Source organism: Trichosurus vulpecula, chromosome 1 (genome assembly GCF_011100635.1).
Source record: "Trichosurus vulpecula isolate mTriVul1 chromosome 1, mTriVul1.pri, whole genome shotgun sequence".
NCBI classification, from domain to species: domain Eukaryota; kingdom Metazoa; phylum Chordata; class Mammalia; order Diprotodontia; family Phalangeridae; genus Trichosurus; species Trichosurus vulpecula.
In genome coordinates this window covers 456252071-456270098 of record NC_050573.1, presented here as the reverse complement: position 1 = coordinate 456270098, position 18028 = coordinate 456252071, and the positions used below count along the sequence as shown (strand labels likewise).

At 37.6% G+C, this 18028-nt stretch overlaps 1 pseudogene; it reads right to left on the bottom strand.

Moving 5' to 3' along the window:
• Positions 1–3831: 3831 nt before the first annotated feature.
• On the bottom strand, positions 3832–4411 carry LOC118839844 (annotated as a pseudogene).
• Positions 4412–18028: the final 13617 nt, after the last annotated feature.

Sequence of the window (18028 nt, the reverse complement as noted above, 5' to 3'; positions counted from 1 at the left end):
ATCCTTTTCCCTCCCTCTCTTCCTTCCTCCTTCCCTCCCTTCTGCTCTTCCTCCCTTCCTTTAAAATTTTGAATCTTTATTAAGCATAGCTTGATTTTTAAAAAATATATATTACATTTAACATGATAATGCCAACATAGCCTTGTTCATCTATGTTTCCTCCTGACCAGATTTCTTCTCTTTTCTGTGTTTTTAAATGTGTCACCGATGAATTTTTTATTTCTTTTTCTCTTTTAAATTACCCTCATTACCCTCCAGTTCCTTCCAACAACTCTCCTACTAAGAATAGAAGGCCTCCACTGTAAAAAAAAATGCATAGTTCAAGCAAAATAAATTAATCAATTTCTTGTGTCTAAACCTTCCATTGACAAGAAAAGCCAAGTCTATCAAAGTGGGTCCTTACAGATATTGTGTGTCTGCAATCATGTATAATGTTCTCCTGCTTCTGCTCCCCTCACTCAGCATCAGTTCATAAAAGTTTTTCCAGGTTATCATGAAGTCCGTATCTTCCCCATTTCTTATAGCACAATAGTATTCCATTACATTCATATACCAAAATTTGTTTAACCAGTCCCCAATTGATGAGCATCCCATTGATTTCCAATTCTTTGCCACCACAAAAAAGATCTGCTATAAATATTTTGTACATACTGGTTCATTTCCCACTTGTGCGGTGATCTCTTTGGGATACAGTCCTAGAAGTGGTATTTCTGGATCAAAGGCTATGCACATCTTTATAGGCCTTTGGGCATAGTTCCAAATTGCTATCCAGAATGGCTGGATCAGTTCACAACTCCACCAACAATGTAACAGTGTTCCAATTTTCCCACCTCCTCTCCAGCATTTATCATTTTCCTGTTTTGTCATGTTAGCCAATCTGACAGGAGAGATGTGGTACCTAAGACTTGTTTTGATTTTCATTTCTCTAATCAATAGTGATTTAGAGCATTTTTTCATATAACTATAGATATCTTTAATTTCTTTCTCTGAAAATTGCCTGTATTCATATCCTTTGAACATCTCTGAATTGGGGAATGACTTTTATTCCTATAAATTTGATTCTCTTCCCTGTATATTTTGAAGGGGAAGTCTTTATCAGAGACACTGGTTGTAAAGATTCTTTCCCAATTTTCTGCTTCCCTCCTAATCTTTGTTGCGTTGGCTTTGCTTGTACAAAAACTTTTCAATTTAACATAATAAAAAATATCCATTTTGTAATGCTCTCTATCTCTTGTTGGGTCATGAATTCTTCCCTTTCCCATAAATCTGACAGGTAGACTATTCCTTGCTCTCCCAAATTGCTTATAGTATCAGCCTTTATTCCTAAATCATGAACCCATTTTGACTTAATTTTGGGACATGGAGTAAGATATTGGTCTATGCCTAGTTTCTCCCATACTATTTTCCAGTTTTCCCAGCAGTTTTTGTGAAATAGTGAATTATTAACCCAGAAGCTGGATTCTTTGGGCTTATCAAAGAGTAGATTGCTATAGTCATTGACTACTGTGTCTTGTGTACCTAACCTATTCCACTGATCCACCCCTCTGTTTCTTAGCCAGTACCAAGTAGTTTTGATGACTGCTGCTTTATAATACAGTTTAATATCTGGTATGGCTAGGCCACCTTTCTTAGCATTTCTTTTCATTAATTCCCTTGATATTCTGAACATTTTGGTTTTCCAGATGAATTTTGTTATTATTGTATGCACCTTTGTAAAATGTTTTTTTGGTCGTTTGATTGGTATGGCCCTGAATAAGTAAATTAATTTAGGTAAAATTGTCATTTTTATTACATTAGGTCAGCCTAACCATGAACAACTGATGTTTTCCCGTTTATTTAGATCTAACTTTATTTGTGTGAAAAGTGTTTTGTGATTGTGTTCATATAGGTCCTGGGTTTGTCTTGGCAGGTGTACGTTCCGCATGCCCAGTGCTCCTGCCACATTCTGTCTGCCAGTGGCTTCTAAATCTCTCAAATCTGCTCAGATTCCCTTTTTTTGAGGTGTCTGACAGAATTTGTAAGAGACCTCTGGTAAGTCCCTGCTTTCACAGCACCATCTTTACTCTGCCTCCCCTGGAGGAGTCTTATTCCTCCACATCCTACTTACTGTTTTTGTTTTCTCCTTTTTCTATGTTGACCTCTTAGTTAAGCAGTTCACCTCCATCTTATTTTTTACTTTTGAATCCCTTGTTTCTTTGTCCCCTTGCTGCTCATCATGCTTTGTGAAATCTCGAACCTGTGTTATTCCTACTATCTACTTCCTTTGCCTAATGTGGTACTGAACAGAATTGGTAGAAATCACAAAATGGTGCCCCCTTTGTCTATTTCAATTTATGCTTGCTAATTTCAACTAAGTTCTTGTTACAGCAATGCAAGTCCTACTACTTCTAATTAATTCCCTATCTCATTCACCAGGGCAGCCATTCCAAACAGTTAAGTGCTTAATAAATGCCTTTTCATTCATTCATGCTTTTGTTTATTCATTCACATTCATTCTACAAGTCTCCCAGACAACTCCCTATCCTGATATTCTCCACTGAACAACCTGACTTAGCCTTTCCCTTTAAATTTGAGGCCATTTGCTGAAAACTCCCTCTTCTTTCCTCCTCATTTCATATTCTTCTGACATCATCACTTACTCTCTTATTCTTTGCTCTGTTGTCCAGGTATGAGGATGCCCTATTGCATGCCAATAACAAACCCCTACATTTATCCTTGATCCCATCTCTTGTCTTTTCCAACAGATTATTTCTCTCATCATTACCATTTTTCAATCTTTAATATTTTTCTATCAATTGGTACCTTTCCTACTGGTTATAAATGCACCTACATCTCCCTTATCCTTAGAAAATCCTTGCCAGATCCTACCATAACTGTCAGTTACTGTCTTATAACTCTCTTCTCCTTTTTAGCTAAACACTTTGCAAAAGTTATCTATAATTAGCACTTCCACTTCATTTCCTTTCATTCTTTTTTAACCCTCTGCAATCTCTCTTCCAGTCTCATAATTAAACTGATACTGCTCTCTCCCAAGTTACCAATGATCTCAATGTTAAATCTAATGGCTTCTTTCTTTAATCTTCATTTTTCATAATCTTCCTCCAGCGTTAGAGAGTATTGGTGAAATTTTCCTTTTCCATACTCTTTTTCTCTGGGTTCCTGACTATTATGTCTTGGTTCTCCTCCAGCTTGTCTGATAATATCTTTTCATTCTTTTATTCCATGATGTGACTACTAACTGTTGTATCCCAAGGCTCTCTCCTGGGTCTTCTTTTTTCTCTCTTCCTTGGTGATCTCACTATCTTCCATGGGTTCTATTATTATCTTTATGCAGATTGAGTTCCAGGTCTATTTATCTAGCTCTAATTTCTCTCCTGAACTGTGGTCTCACATCAATCTAGCAGACACTTTAAAATGGATGTCCTAGAAGTATCTAAAATTCAACATGTCCAAAACATGTTCCATCTTAATTTCCCTAATACATCAAGGACATCATTGTCCTTATACTCACTCATGTTTGAAATATTGATGTCATTCTCTCTCTTGCTCACTGTACATATATAATCAGTTGCAAAATACTATAATTTACTTCTCTGAAACATCTTTTACATATATCTCCTTTTCTCCATGAACACAACTATTATCCTAGTTTGTCTCCCATCGATTTTCACCTAGACTATGGGAATTGTTTTCCATTGTCTCATTTGCTTTCCATTCTAATTAATTTTCCACAGAGCTTCCTTGATTATTTTTTTGACAAAAAGTATTTTTATTTTGACATCTGAATAAGTGTTGATTCCTCAGAACACAGCCTTTGGCATCTTTTCCAATTTATCCATCAGCTTGTTGCACTGTGCCTTTCTCAGAAACATGGATGCCATCCAAAAATTTTCTGATATCCTTGTTTTTGACTGTGGTGGCCTGTTAGATCAGGGAAGCTGAGTTTGAAACAAGTTCAATATCATTTCCTTCAAGAATTAACTAATCTTTTGGGCCTTGAGAAACAGCACAAGCAACACCTGGTTTCATGCATACTATTTGGATACATTTTTCACCCAAGAAATTTCCAATTTCAACGAGTGAGCCTTTCTCTTGAATAACAACATTGACGGGGAAGTGAGCATATACAGACCTCATCTGGTAACAAAAACCCAGGGTAATGCTTTTGATCATATTTTGTACACGACTACAGATTGTGTGCACGGTTGCAAGTTGTTTTCGATTTCCCTAACACTTGTCCGCATGGAGCTTTTTTTTTCTTCTTTCCAAGGAGACTGAGCTCTACGTTGATATGGTTGAAATCCCTATGGAAGATTCCTCTGAGCCTCTTCACAATAACTGCCAAAACCTTAAGAAAGATGTCAACAGTTTCTGGAATGTCAATGGCCTGGTTGCTTAGAATGGTCTTCATTCTTGTAGTGAATGGGCCAAAGAGCCATGATGATTTCTTTATATTATTTGATTATTTATTTATTAGGAAATGACTCTTGCTGCTTACTATTTCTATCAATATTCTATATATCCCGGATAGTAGATTTTTTATCAGAGAAATTTATGTTATTGTCCCTCATTAATTGTTTTTCTCTTATTTTTAATATTAGTAGTTTTGTTTTTGCAAATCTTTATAATGTTATGTAATCAAAATTGTCCATTTTAGTTTTTATGATCATATTAATTCCTTGTTTGCTTAAGAAATCTCTTCTCACCCAGACTTGTGAAAGGTATCTCATTTCATTTATTTACGATTTGTTTATGATATGATCTTTTATATTTAAGTCATGTATCCATTTGGAGCTTTTGTATTATTTGGTGTGAGTTGCTGGTCTAAATCTCATTTCTCTCAGACTGAATTTCAGGGTTTTTTTGGGTCAAATGGAGGTTCTCCTACAAATCATTTATGTTTTCCAATTTATTGAACATTATTCTGCTATGTTTGATTGATTTGGAGTCCTATATACTTAATTTGTTACACTAACCAATTTTGGGTGGTGGCCAAATCTCTCTGGGAAGAGTTCAGGTTTTATAAAAAACAATCATTTTTGTAGATGACAGATAAAAATATTAAAGCTAGTCAATAAATGTTTGTTTAAATTGCATTTATTTTTCAAACCAGAGTAGGTATTTTAGATATAAATTTTGGAGAAAAGTTTAAATAAATGAAACGATAAACAGCCTTACTAAAAATTCCCTTCTGGATATGACTGCTGTGTATGCATTTAAAAAGAAAAAGTAGGTATTGTTTGGATTTGAGCATTTTGTGGAATAGGAAGCAGGTTGATAAATCTATTTTGCTCAAATTTTTCCATATATTTAGTTATTAGATACGAAGTAAAAATATATTAGAATTTTGTTATTTGTTTATTCAAAATAATGTGTTATTTGGAGTCACTTTCCTTCCCCACCTGCTGTGTTGATATTTAGCCAAATTTTTATACATTACTAATTTGCTGTAGAACTAATGAAGATGAAAAAGCAGTCATATCTCATTCACATTTTGTCAACCAGATACCATTCTCTCTTCTACCCACAACCTTTTTGCAAACATAATTTCTCATATAATGACTTTTTTGGGGAGAGCATTCTTAAACATATTAGGATGAATTATATAGGAGTGCAATAACCATAGTGTCCATATTTTCTGAACTCAAAAATCAGTGTACATAGACTGAAAAAGCATAATCTTTTTTGCAAAGTTTTGTTAAAAGTACACTTTCTAGGAGATTTCTGGGAGCAAAGATGAAAAAAAATGGGCAGAAATGCCTGAACTCTTTCAAATCCTCCTCCAAACAACAATAAAATAATGCCTTAAAATGAATTCTGGAGAGGCAGAACTAATGAAATGATGAGGTGAAACAATTTTCCAGTCCGAGGCAACTTGGAAGATTATTAGAAAATGTCTGTTTCACTTGGGTAAAAGGGGAGCACAGTGCAGCACAGGCAGTGTCTGGACAAGCCAGAAACAGATCCTTCCCCATCAAGCCAGTGGGAGGCCCTGAGACCCAGCATAGGTCAGCACCTGGGGACCCCTTAACCTTGGATCAACAGCAGGGGAGACTGCTCAAGCCCCTGATGCCCCAGGGAAGCAGCAGGTGAACTCTCAGGCCCTTGAAGGCTTGGTACAGCAGGTAAGCAGCCAGGGCCTATAACCCCTAACACAAGAAATTGGGACAGTGTTTTTTCTACCCCAGGTGCAGAGCTCAACTTTAAAAGTCTTAAAACAGGATGGAAAAATGGACAAAAACAAAGAAACAAAAAGAATCTGACCATAGACAGTTACTATGGTGACAGGGAAATATCAAAACACAAACTTAGAAGAAGACAACAATGTCAGAATGCCTATATGTGAAGCTTCAAAGAAAAATGTGAATTGGTCTCAGGCCCAATAAGAACTTCTGGGAGACCTCAAAAATGTTTTAAAAATCTAATAAGAGAGATAGAAGAAAAATTGGGGAAAGAAATGAGAGTGATGCAACAGAATTATGAAAAAAGGCATCAGCTTTGCAAAGGAAGCACCAAAAAAAAGAGGGGGAAAGAGTATATAAAAATTCACTGAAGAAAAAAAAATCCTTAAAAACTAGAATTGGCCAAATGGAAAGGGAGGTACAAAAACTAAATGAGGGGCTAAATTTCCATCTGTGGTGGTGATCCCCAGGCCTCTCAGTGCAGGACAGTGGGTTTGTTGGAGATAGGTGAGACAACAATGCAGAGCCTGCAGCCACAGCAGCAACTACTCTTGAGGCATTCAGCCCACAGCCTAAAGGTTTGAAACTTGCCTTCTTGAACTTCTGGCAGCCATGATGACCAGGTGAAATGGATCTCATCCCTCCCTTCCTCACCCAGAAAATACTTCCCTGGGAAAAACCCTGGAATAGAGGAGCCAGAAGTGGGGCTTCAGTATTCTTTTTGTTCAGGAAACTGGGGAAATGGGCCCCTCTTGTGGTGGTGGAAGGAGACTAGTGCAGGAAGGGAGATATCCCAGCAGACCCCACCTCAGCAGATCAGCAGGAGTTCCTGAGCCCCAGGGGAGTGGAGCTGGCAAGAACCAACACCAGGACCCCAGATGTGCCTTCACACAGCCAGGGGAATTGGCAGACACCAGCACAGGCAATGGCTAAAAGCACCCATTCTATAGTGCAGCCCTAGGGGAAAAGGGAACTTCCAGCAGCCAAACCACCCCTCCCCCACTCCTTATACCAGGAGCTTCAGTGTAATCCTGGAGAACTCAGAAGGACATTACCTGGCCTTGACTTTGGCACACACCAGCCAGCTCCAGCCCAGCCCCAGTTGAGTGGCGGCATTATGTAGCCTCTAGCTGACAAAACCAGAGGCCAGAGCACACAAAGACAGTAACCAGGCCCCCAGTTTCCAGCACATGAAGCATGGGACAGAGTCCCCTGTGCCCCAGAAGCAGAGATCCACTTAAAAAGCCAGGAAAAAGGCAACCATCATGAAGAAGCAAGCTGGAAAAGTAAAAAAGACCATTGAATGGTATTATGGAGACAGAGAAGATCAGAATACCAATTCAGAAGAGAACAGCATTAACACTATACCCACATCTGAAACCTCAATGCGGAATATGAACTGGTCTCAAGCCCAAAAAGCATTCCTGGAAGAACTCAAGGAGGATTTTAAAAAGCAAATTAGAGAGGTAAAAGAAAAAAAAATGGAAAAATTCCCTGCTGAAAAGAAATCTTTAAAAAGTAAAATTGGCAAAATGGTTAAGGAGGTTCAGAACCTAATTGGAGACAATGACTCCTTGAAAAGTAAAATTGACAGGAATTGTTCATGATGAAGCCATATTGTCTTTTTGTAATCATCTATTCCCTTTCAAAGGTTTTGCCAACTATCTCCTTAGTAATCCATTCTAGGATTGTCTCAAACTTCAAAGTCAAGTTCACTGGCTTATTGTTTGAAGGCTATGTTATGCTTCCTTTCTTGAAAATTAGTATCTCATTTGCCTTAGTATTGTTCCAAAGTAGAATGAATTACCTAAGGACATGATGTGCTTCCTTTCATTAGTATTCTTCAATCAGAGGTTAGATGACCACATATCTTTGGTGTTATAGAGAGCATTTTAGCTCAGAGATGGCTTGGACTAGATGGCCTTTGAGGTTCCTTCTAGTACTTATATTTTGTGATCTTATATAAAATTCGAACATATTTGGAACTAATCTTTGATTAAGCCAGCTCTTTTCTTTGAAAACAAATCAGTGGTCAGTATTTTAAATAGAACTCATTCATGAATGTGTTCAACCTGTCCACCTGTTCCAGACATTGGCTGGAGCTGATCATGCTCTTCTTAGATCTCATATTTACAAAACATCTGTGTGATATTCAATGTCACTTTTCATCAGAATCATTGGTATCATGGGGATGGAGGCAAATGGATGATTCAGAGAAAAGCATGAGATTTGAGCAAATGGCAAAAATAGCTAATGAACATCTGTTTAAGTCTTCCACAAGTAATGAGTAAACTATTAAATTTAATGGATCAGATGTAACTAATAAGCTTTATTCTCTTTTTTTAGTCTACATGAGACTCATTTCAAATATTTCATGTGAATGTAATTTGGGAAATAAATCTTTTCATTATAATAGTTTTACGAAGACATCATTGGAGATGAAAAGTGAGGGAGTAGATGAAAAAACTTTCACCTTTGTCAAACTGAGGAAATCTCACCCTCAAGATAGTCATGAAAATTAATTGAGTTTAGCCTTATTCTTATTGAAGTACCTTATTAATCTTCCCCCAGATCCAAAAAGGTCAGATAGATAATTACTACTTAACTGAGTAAAATTTCAACTAACATGGAGTATCATTAACTGGAATTCTTGAGTTGTATGGCTCTACTCTAGCCTTCTTTTAAACCTACAGAAAGATAATTTGTCACTTTATTAACTAACCAACAAGCAAGTGGTTTGAGTTGCTCACCAGCATCTGGTCAGTTTCTCTTTTTCTCTTGTACAATGGTCAGGATAGCCTTCTTAAAAGATGACAATATTTTCCCTAGAAACCAGAGGCCAATCAGCCTACAAATGCCCAGATGTTTCCTTTTCCTACCAGCCTCCCCCCTCTCCAATTGCCAAGCCTATATATTGGTAGTAGCATTGAACCATCTAGATTGGGGTGGGGAACCTGTGGCCTCAAGGCCACATGTGCCTTTCTAGGTCATCAAGTGCAGCTATTCCACTGAATCCAAACTTCACTGAACAAATCCCCTTAACAACAGGATTTGTTTTGAAAACTTGGACTCAGTCAAAAGGGGGCAACCAAGGACAGAAAAGGCCACATGTGGCTTTGAGGCTGCAGGTTCCCCATACCTGCTTCTAGATTAACCTTTCCTGATGAGGCTTGAAATGTATCTGTGTGATGAAATAGCATGTTGCTAAAATATTAAAATGTAAAAATTTGTGGAATTTATCTAGCTCATAACCTACTTCTTCCATGGTGTCTGGGTTCCTTTGTCTCTAATCTTGGTCCACTACAATTCCAGATTCAAAGACTGAGCATTTTGTGATTACACAATTTATTATATATAAGAAATAGATCCCCCTCTAGCTATCTCCTAAAATTTCTCTCAAGTATTGATGGGATTGAATGAATGGCTCTGCCACAAACAAAAACAGAGAAGTCAGAAAGATGAATTTGCTTATGACATTAAACCACAGGTAACTGACAGTGTCAAAGGATTCATCCATAGTGCTGTTTACATGGTTATTCCTGTACTATATTTGTCTTACAGCAAAATCTTGTAATCAAAGTAGAAAGGGGTTACCATTAACTATTTGTCTCTATAACATTTAGTGAGGAATAAATGAAGAGTACCTTAATCCAGGATCAAGGACTAGAAACAAAGGAAAGTAGATATTATTGGGGAAATCAATACTACTCCCCACACCCACCCACCCTAACCTCCAGCTCACTAATGCAACGGAATTCACAATAGTTGGAAGTTTTAACAATTTTGCATCCTTCTCTCCTGGTGGCTGAAACTCTCTTCCAGGGTCAAGACCTCTTCCACTACATCAGTTTTTAATCATCTTGCTCTGACACCACACATTCAGGACAGTGCTGGTTGCAATCTCTATACTACCCTGTTACGGGCCGTGTTAGAGCTGAGCCCTGTCCTCCTCAGACTTCCAGGCTCAGGGGCCTGCTGAGATAAACTCAGGGCTTTGGGATGTGGGTGGAGCCAGGAGGAGGGGTCTTGCCTTTGTTGCCTCCCTAGCGATTCCAGGTCGGACCTGCCTGACCACGTGGAACTTCCGGCTCTCTGGCAGAGCATGTGGAACTTCCGGCTGCCTGACCACGTGGAGTTTCCGGTCTTTGCCTGGACTGCCTGCCCGCAGGGAGCTTTGGGTAGTGCGGGAGGAGAGGGGGAGGAGAGTAGGAGGAGTCAGGGCGGTCCTAGGACCCAGGTGTATTAGCTTTACCTGTCTTTCACCCACGTAACCAAAGAGTGTACCTACGTCACTAAAGGTATAAATGTGCTGCTTGCTGAAATAATAAACGGAGTCATTCACCATCTTGTTTGGCTCCCGCCCCGTACATTGTCTGCGAGGTCAGGTCCTTTGCTTAGGCAGAGGCCTGGGGCTTGGGGGGAACCCCAGCGTAGTTACGAGGCTTTGGAAGCTCGTGACACTACCCCATTCGGTTTTTGTCACTGAATACTCTCTCTTACCTCTTTCATAGAAGCCCAGTAAGGAAAGGTAATTGGAAGGAAGATCACAAACCAATAAGATGCCTCCATGGAGTACAAATAAAATCTTATCTTACTGAGTTCTTCCTTTTGATCCTGGATGAAGTGGGAGGAGGTTGAAGAATTTGACAGGATCATCAAAAACTTTTGTCAGTATCTTTTTCTGTGAATCGTCTCCCTGATTTCAGGGAAATAGAATAAGTCAAAGAGATTAAAGGCAAAGCAAGGGATCACAGAGTTATACCTCCATGGTGCTATAAACCTATGGAAGGGATCTCAGAGGCCATCTAGTCCACTCCAACTCATTTTACCAGTGGGGAAACTGAAGCCCAGAGAAGTCACAGCATAAGCTTCAGAGATAATATTTGAACCCAGACTATCTGATTCCAGAGCCAGGGTGCTTTTAATTATACCACAGGGTACATTTTTAACAGCCAATTGGTATATCTAGACAAAAATACAAGAAAAGAGCAGGAAAAGAATCCCAAACATAGAGGAGTCTTTTCAAAATTGAAATATGCATAAGATTGTGTATTTATCAAAGAAATTTTTTTAGTCTTCTCAGTGAGTCATATAACAGTAGTTCCTAAAAGCTGCTGTTCCGGAAATAATGAGTATTAGATGTCTCTAATAGAACAGAATTGTAAACAGATGGTACTGTGTGCCAGTTAGAAGCCAATATTTACAACTGTCAATTGAGCCTTAAGACTTCATGCTTTTCCATACATCAAGCTCATCTCTATGTAGCACTAAAAACAAAAGCCTTTCTTGCTTCAGGATGCACTAAACAATAACCACCTACATTTTAGACTGCATCCATATTTAAGTACTTTGAGCTTACGTGTACACATGTGGGTATATAAATATATAACATAAAATATTATAGAAATATGCATACACACAAGAGTGACCATGGCATGTTTATATATATACATATATATATATATATGAATATATAATCATATATGGTATATTTTTATATCATAGCATAATTTTATATTTATGAATTTGAGTATACAGACATGTGTCTCCATCTCTATTTATCTATCCTATAGTATATCTCAGCCTTTTAATAAGTTTAATGTAAGTCTCTGTAACAATATACTGTCACTCATTTGACTACTATCTTTCATTTGGTTCTTGATTGCTCCCTCTGCTATCATAGCACCAGGTTGTTAATGTAATGTCATGAACTAACTCATTTTTCTGACTTTCCTATCTTGGTCTGTAGAAGTGCCAGTTATTAAGTCATTCACATTTAAAACTTTTTCTCTATCACAGAAATGTTTGCCTCTTTCGCTACCTAATCTCCAATTATTTTCTGAATCTTTGTTAATTCTACCTTTTTTTGGTAACTCTCAAGTTATTGATTTATTCATTCAATGAGAATTTATTAAGTACACCAACTATATGCAAAGCACTGTTTTGGGCAATGAGGAATAAGAAACCAGATAAAATAATTATTTTTTCAGAAGAAGGTTATTTTCCATAAAAGGAAAATAACACATGCACAGATAATATATTACTGTTACATACAAAGTCATTGCAAAGGGCACTAATAACTAGGAAGAAACAGGAAAGACCTTGTGTAGGAAGAGGCACAAAGAATGAATCTTTAAACAAGTTAGGACGTCTAAGATGTGAAGGGAAGAAAGGATTGCATCCAAAGCACAGGGGACAGCTTCTGCAGAGTTATGGAGGCAAGGGATAGAATGATGTATATAGGGAATAGCAAGCAGGTCATCTTCCATTTGGACTCTGGATGTTCTCCATGACAAGTGTCAATCAGCTTTGGTGAGTCATTTTTTACTCATGGGCAGACTCTGTGTGACCTCATTTGGGGTTTTCTTGGCAAAAATGCATACTGGAGTGGTTTGCCATTACCTTCTCCAGCTCATTTTACAGATGAGGAAACTGAGGCAAACTGGGTTAAATGACTTTTCCAGGCTCACACAGCCACTAAGTATCTTAAGGCCAGAGTAGAACTCAAGGAGATGAGTCTCCCTGACTCTAGACCTGGCACTGTATTCACTATGCCAGCTAGCTGCCCAAGTATACATCATATTTTTATGGCTTATTTTATATTAAAAATCAGATGGTTCAAAAAGTTCTCTGTTGTTTCATCTTTCTAGTAATTGTGTAATATTTTAATATATGCAGAGAACACTTTCTCTTTGAGAACCTTTAACTTGTCATTTATCCTACTATATCAAGTGCTTCTTATAATCAGTGAAAAATGACCGGAGTGGAATCTTTCATTCTCTATGTCAGGGGTATCAAACTCATGGCTGCCTACCTGAACCATATTAAAATATAAGTGTGAAATGTTTAACAGAAACAAAGAAAAATACAATGCAACATTTATAATGTTAATTTGAGATTTTCTAAATTAATCTGTTTTTCACAGGGATTCATTTCTATTTGTGCTGGACACTTCTGTTCTACATTTTTTCTTGTTCACGTATGACCGTAAAGTTTGATCTGCTATAGAACATTCTTTGCAAATGTCTGGCTTTTTCCTTTTCACATCTTCATTAAGGATGTCCTTAAAATTGATGTATATTTTTTTCAAAGATTTTGTAGAGGTAAAAAAATAGCCATATAAATCATTGATTATTGCTGTCTTCTTGATCAACTTTTTCATTTAGTAATATCTTAGATTTTTCATTCAGTATGTCTCCCTCTCAACTATCTTGAAAAGCATCTCTCAGTGCTCTCCTTTTCTATCACCATTGCCATCATCCTAAAGTAGGCTTTCTTATTTCTTTATTTATTATTTGGATCATAGTCTCCTAAGTAGTTCCCATCTCCAGTGCTCCATCTTCTTTTTTCCCTCTTCTCTCCCAGCCTCCCCACCACCCTTCCAAATCACACCCACCCACATCACACTCTAGCACCGGTACAGAACTGCAGGAACACACAAAGATTGCAGTCCTGAACCATTTTTTGTTCTTAGAGATTAAACTAAGTATTAGATTCAGTATTGAGGAAGTCTGGAATTAGATTAGGGGGTTAGGACCCCTATTCTTGCTATCATAGGCTGACTAACCAACTATCTCTTCCAGGAATGATGTTAGTTATAGCAAAAGTTAGGATTTACAAGTCTAAACTTTACTCCCCCAAAAGGAGAAAATGCTAAAAATCTCATGGTACAAACAAATGAAATGTGAGACAGGTAGTTTATTTCTATTCACAAAAAGGAATGTTAAGCTTAAGAGAGTCACAGCAGGCATTCACAGAACAATTAGTATATAATGTAACTGATTTAGTACTATGGTTGCAATCTGCTGAGAGGCTGGTAGTTAAACCTCATTAGGACATAAAACAGTTTAAAAGGCTGCTAATTAGTCATTTGTATTTCACAGATAGGTCATATGTGACTATATGTTTACACATCTTCTATATCTTGCTGTTTTCTCCCTCCCTTCTTCCTTCACTCGCTCCTTCCTTCCCTCCTTCCTTTCTTCCCTCTCTTCCTTCCTTCCTTCCTTTTTTTCTCTGCCTCTTCCCACTAACTCAACCCTACCCCAATAGAAGTCTTCCCGATTAAAATAATAATAATAATAATAATAACAATAATAATAATAATAAAGCATCTTGGGGGTGCAGTAGATAAAGCCATGAACCTAGAGTCAGGAAGACCTGAGTTCAAATGTGGCCTCAGACACTTACTAGCTTGATCCTGGGCAAGTCATTTAATCTTGTGTGCCTCAGTTTCCTCTTCTGTAAAATAAGCTGGAGAAGGAAATGGCAAACCACTCCAGCATCTTTGCCAAGAAAACCCCAAATGAGGTCATGAAGGGTTAGACCTGACCGAAATGACTCAACAACAGCTTACAATATATTATGTTTATAGTGTACACACTAATAATAATAATGATAGCAAAATAACAAGCTAAACAAAGTAATATGTTGGCCATGTCTGAAAACATCTCACTTTCTCCCTTGTACAGTCCACCAGCTTTCTGTTAAAAGGAAACATGCTTTATCATTATCTGTTTTCTGAAATGATTGGTCAATGTATTAATCAGACTACTAAAGTCTTTTAAAGTTATTTTCCTTAACAATATTAAATTTATTACAATCTTTGATTCTATGAATTCTACATCAGTTCATCCAAGCCTTTTCTAGCTGCTCTCAATTTTTCATATCCCTCTTTCCTTATGACAAAATAATATTCTATTGCAATTATTATACACCACCATTTTCACACCAATCCTCACATTTCCTAATTTCTCCTCAGTTATAAAATGAAGATAATAATTGCATCTACCTCCCAAGCACTTCGTGAGAATAAAATAAGATAATATATGTAAAGTGCTTTGCAAAACTTAAAGCATTATATAAAAGCTAGCTATTATTGTGTATTATATATTACTATTATTCTCAGCATTTAGTATAGTTCCGGGCCCATCGTAAGTGTTTAAGAAATCCTTACTGACAGATAATTTTGTGTATATTTCTTTGAACTTGTAGTCATCATTTCTAATTGTACAATATTTTTTATTCACTTACCACAATTTGTTCAGCCACTCCTTAATCATAACTAGGACAAATAGTGCTATATTAAGCGGGTTTTTCACAAGTAAAGTTTTTTTCTCTGTCAATAATTTCCTATCATATATAAATGCAGGGTCAAAAATTATGAATAATTTAATAGCTTTTCTTTCCTCCTTTTGAATATTTTCTAGGATTGTTGCACAAATTGACAGTTCCATGACAATGAATTTTCCTCATCTCTTTGTAATAGTAATGACACTATACATTTGTCTAATAACCACAGAGCATTCCTGGGGTTTGGAATTTACTAGTTATTAACTCTAAAGTTCTCCTATTTATAATATGTATACGAGCACCTAGGAAACAAGGCACCTTAAGAAGTCAGTCTGGGTTAGGTGAGCCATTTTTTGTGAGCTTCCTTATTTTTTTTTATTTTCCTCATGTACAAGTCTTAATTTGTCTTTTTCTTCATCCCTTTCAGTCAGTATCACTTAGGATAGAATGATATTAGGCATTTTTATGTAAATTTATGTAAGGCCAATCTGTAAGTCAAAGTTCTTTGCTGCCTATTGAATAGGCCTTAGGTGGGGCCAATAAAGGGAGGCCTGATTAGAGAGAGGCAGGCCCACATCTTTATGATGCTGATCAGGGATTAAAGACTTTTCCCACCCCCTCGACAGACTCAGCTGGGGCAGAGAGGGCTACTTAGAGACAGGCCCATACCCTTTCATTAACTAGATGTGAGGCCCTAGGCCCCACACCTTTTTGCTAAGTAGGCTCTGAGCCCTCAGGGCCCTCAACAGGGTATAAGAGCTCTGAGGTTGGTGTTTTACCTTTGGGGGCACACTCATTGAAAGAGTGTTGGTGATGAGATTCTGGGTAACCCCTTGAAGCAGCTCCCTTCTCCCCAGCCCCCAATCCCCCGGCTTTGAAAACCCAGATGTTGGTGCTTCTCTGGTAACTATGTACTGTGATTTGGTTAGACAGAAATGTTGATCTATTTATATTGTCTCTGTTTGTAGTTTCTGTCTGTGTTTACTCTGAAGTTCAGGGTGTTGGCTTTTACCCCTGAACTAAGTGAATGGTATATGTATGTTTAATTAAAGTAAGATTGTTAACCCCTTAAAGTTACTTTCCTTAGGAAAGCAGATCAAAGGACCTGTGCTAGCAGCCTTCCTGTGTGCTGGTGTTGTTGGTCTTACACAGACATAGTAGAGGCAAGCAATATTGTTGCTACAATTTACCAGGGCATTGGTCTGGGAGCATCATAACAATATAATCACATTATAACATTTCATTTGGATTCAGCTCTTGTATTTTCACTTAAAAGTTGTAATAGGCAAGAGGATTCTAGGGAGGTGGCAGAATAAGATAGAAAATACCAGGTTCTAGAAATTTCTCCCACAAATGGCAAAATTTAGCCCCAATATGAACTCTGAATGGCAGAAATAATTAAAAGTAGTGGTATAGTGGTTGTCCTCCTAAGACAACTTGGGAAGACCTTAGGAAAGGCCAGACTTCCAGGGGTGGAAACTTGGTTCAATTGAAGTGCAAACACCTCCAGGCAGACTCCATTGAATCAATAAACAAGCAGCCTTGACTTTAAAAACTTTCACCTCATGGACAGTATGGGAGTATCACAGCTGAGTAGGGGAAGATTGAAGGACCATCCATTATCACATGATGACAGACCAGTTGTGCTGACCAGATGCAGTCCGAGGCTAAGGCTGTGGGAGAGGAGGAGCAAACAGATGTCCTGTGAATGCTATAGCAGAGGGATGGGGACCCTCTTGACTGTGGACACTTGCAGGAGAGTGGAGTCCCTGGTTTCAGTTCCAAGGCAGAGGAGAGAGCTGAAATGTGCAGCTGTGGAAAGCATTGCAGAGAGCAGAGCATTTGTGGTGACAGCCTGGCTGGGGGCTTTAGCCATGGCTTAGGAGTGGAGAGGAGTACCTGAAGTCAGGCCCCAGGCAATGTTTAGAAAACAACACTACAAAAAAAAACTTGAAGGCTGAGGTATCACCCGCCCCACCTCACTTTGGAACTAGAATCTGACCATAATAATGATAATAATAATAATAATAATAATAATAATAATAATAATAAAGCAAAGAATAAAGAACCTGACCCCAAATAACTTTTATGGGCATATAGCAGATATGAGTTTATGTTCAGAAGAAGATAGTGAAGAAGCCACTCCTACTTCAGAGAAAAGTATCAAATGATCACAAGCCCCAAAAGAGTTCCTGGAAGAGCTTAAAAAGGACTCCCAAGATCAAATAAGAGAGACTGAGGAAAAATTAGGCAAAACATAACAGCAATCCAAGAAAATGAATAAAATTATAAAATGAAAGTCAACCAATTAGAAAAAGAGATCTAAAAACTCAAGGAAGAAAATAACTCCTTAAATACCAGAATTGGCCAAGGGGAAACTAATGACTTTATAAGAAACCAAGAAATAATAAAACAAAATCAAAAGGATGAAAAAATACAGGGTGTTCCTAAAGTCTGGACACACAGACAATTGACGGCAATGTGGAGTTACTACATTGAGTTCATATGAATCTGGCAAAGCGCATCAATCTTTGCATCGCAAATGAATTGAAGATGTTATGTGTTAATATTTCAATTAAATAATATGTTGTTGAAACTTTCATTCATTTAATTTCTTGAAAATATGCCTTTTGCCTATGTGTCCAGACTTTAGGAACACCCTGTAGAAGAGAATGTGAAACATTTCATTAGAAAAACAAGACTTAGAGAACTCACTCTCTATTAAAAGACAAAATAAGAATTGTTAGACTACCTGAAAGTTATGATTTTTAAAA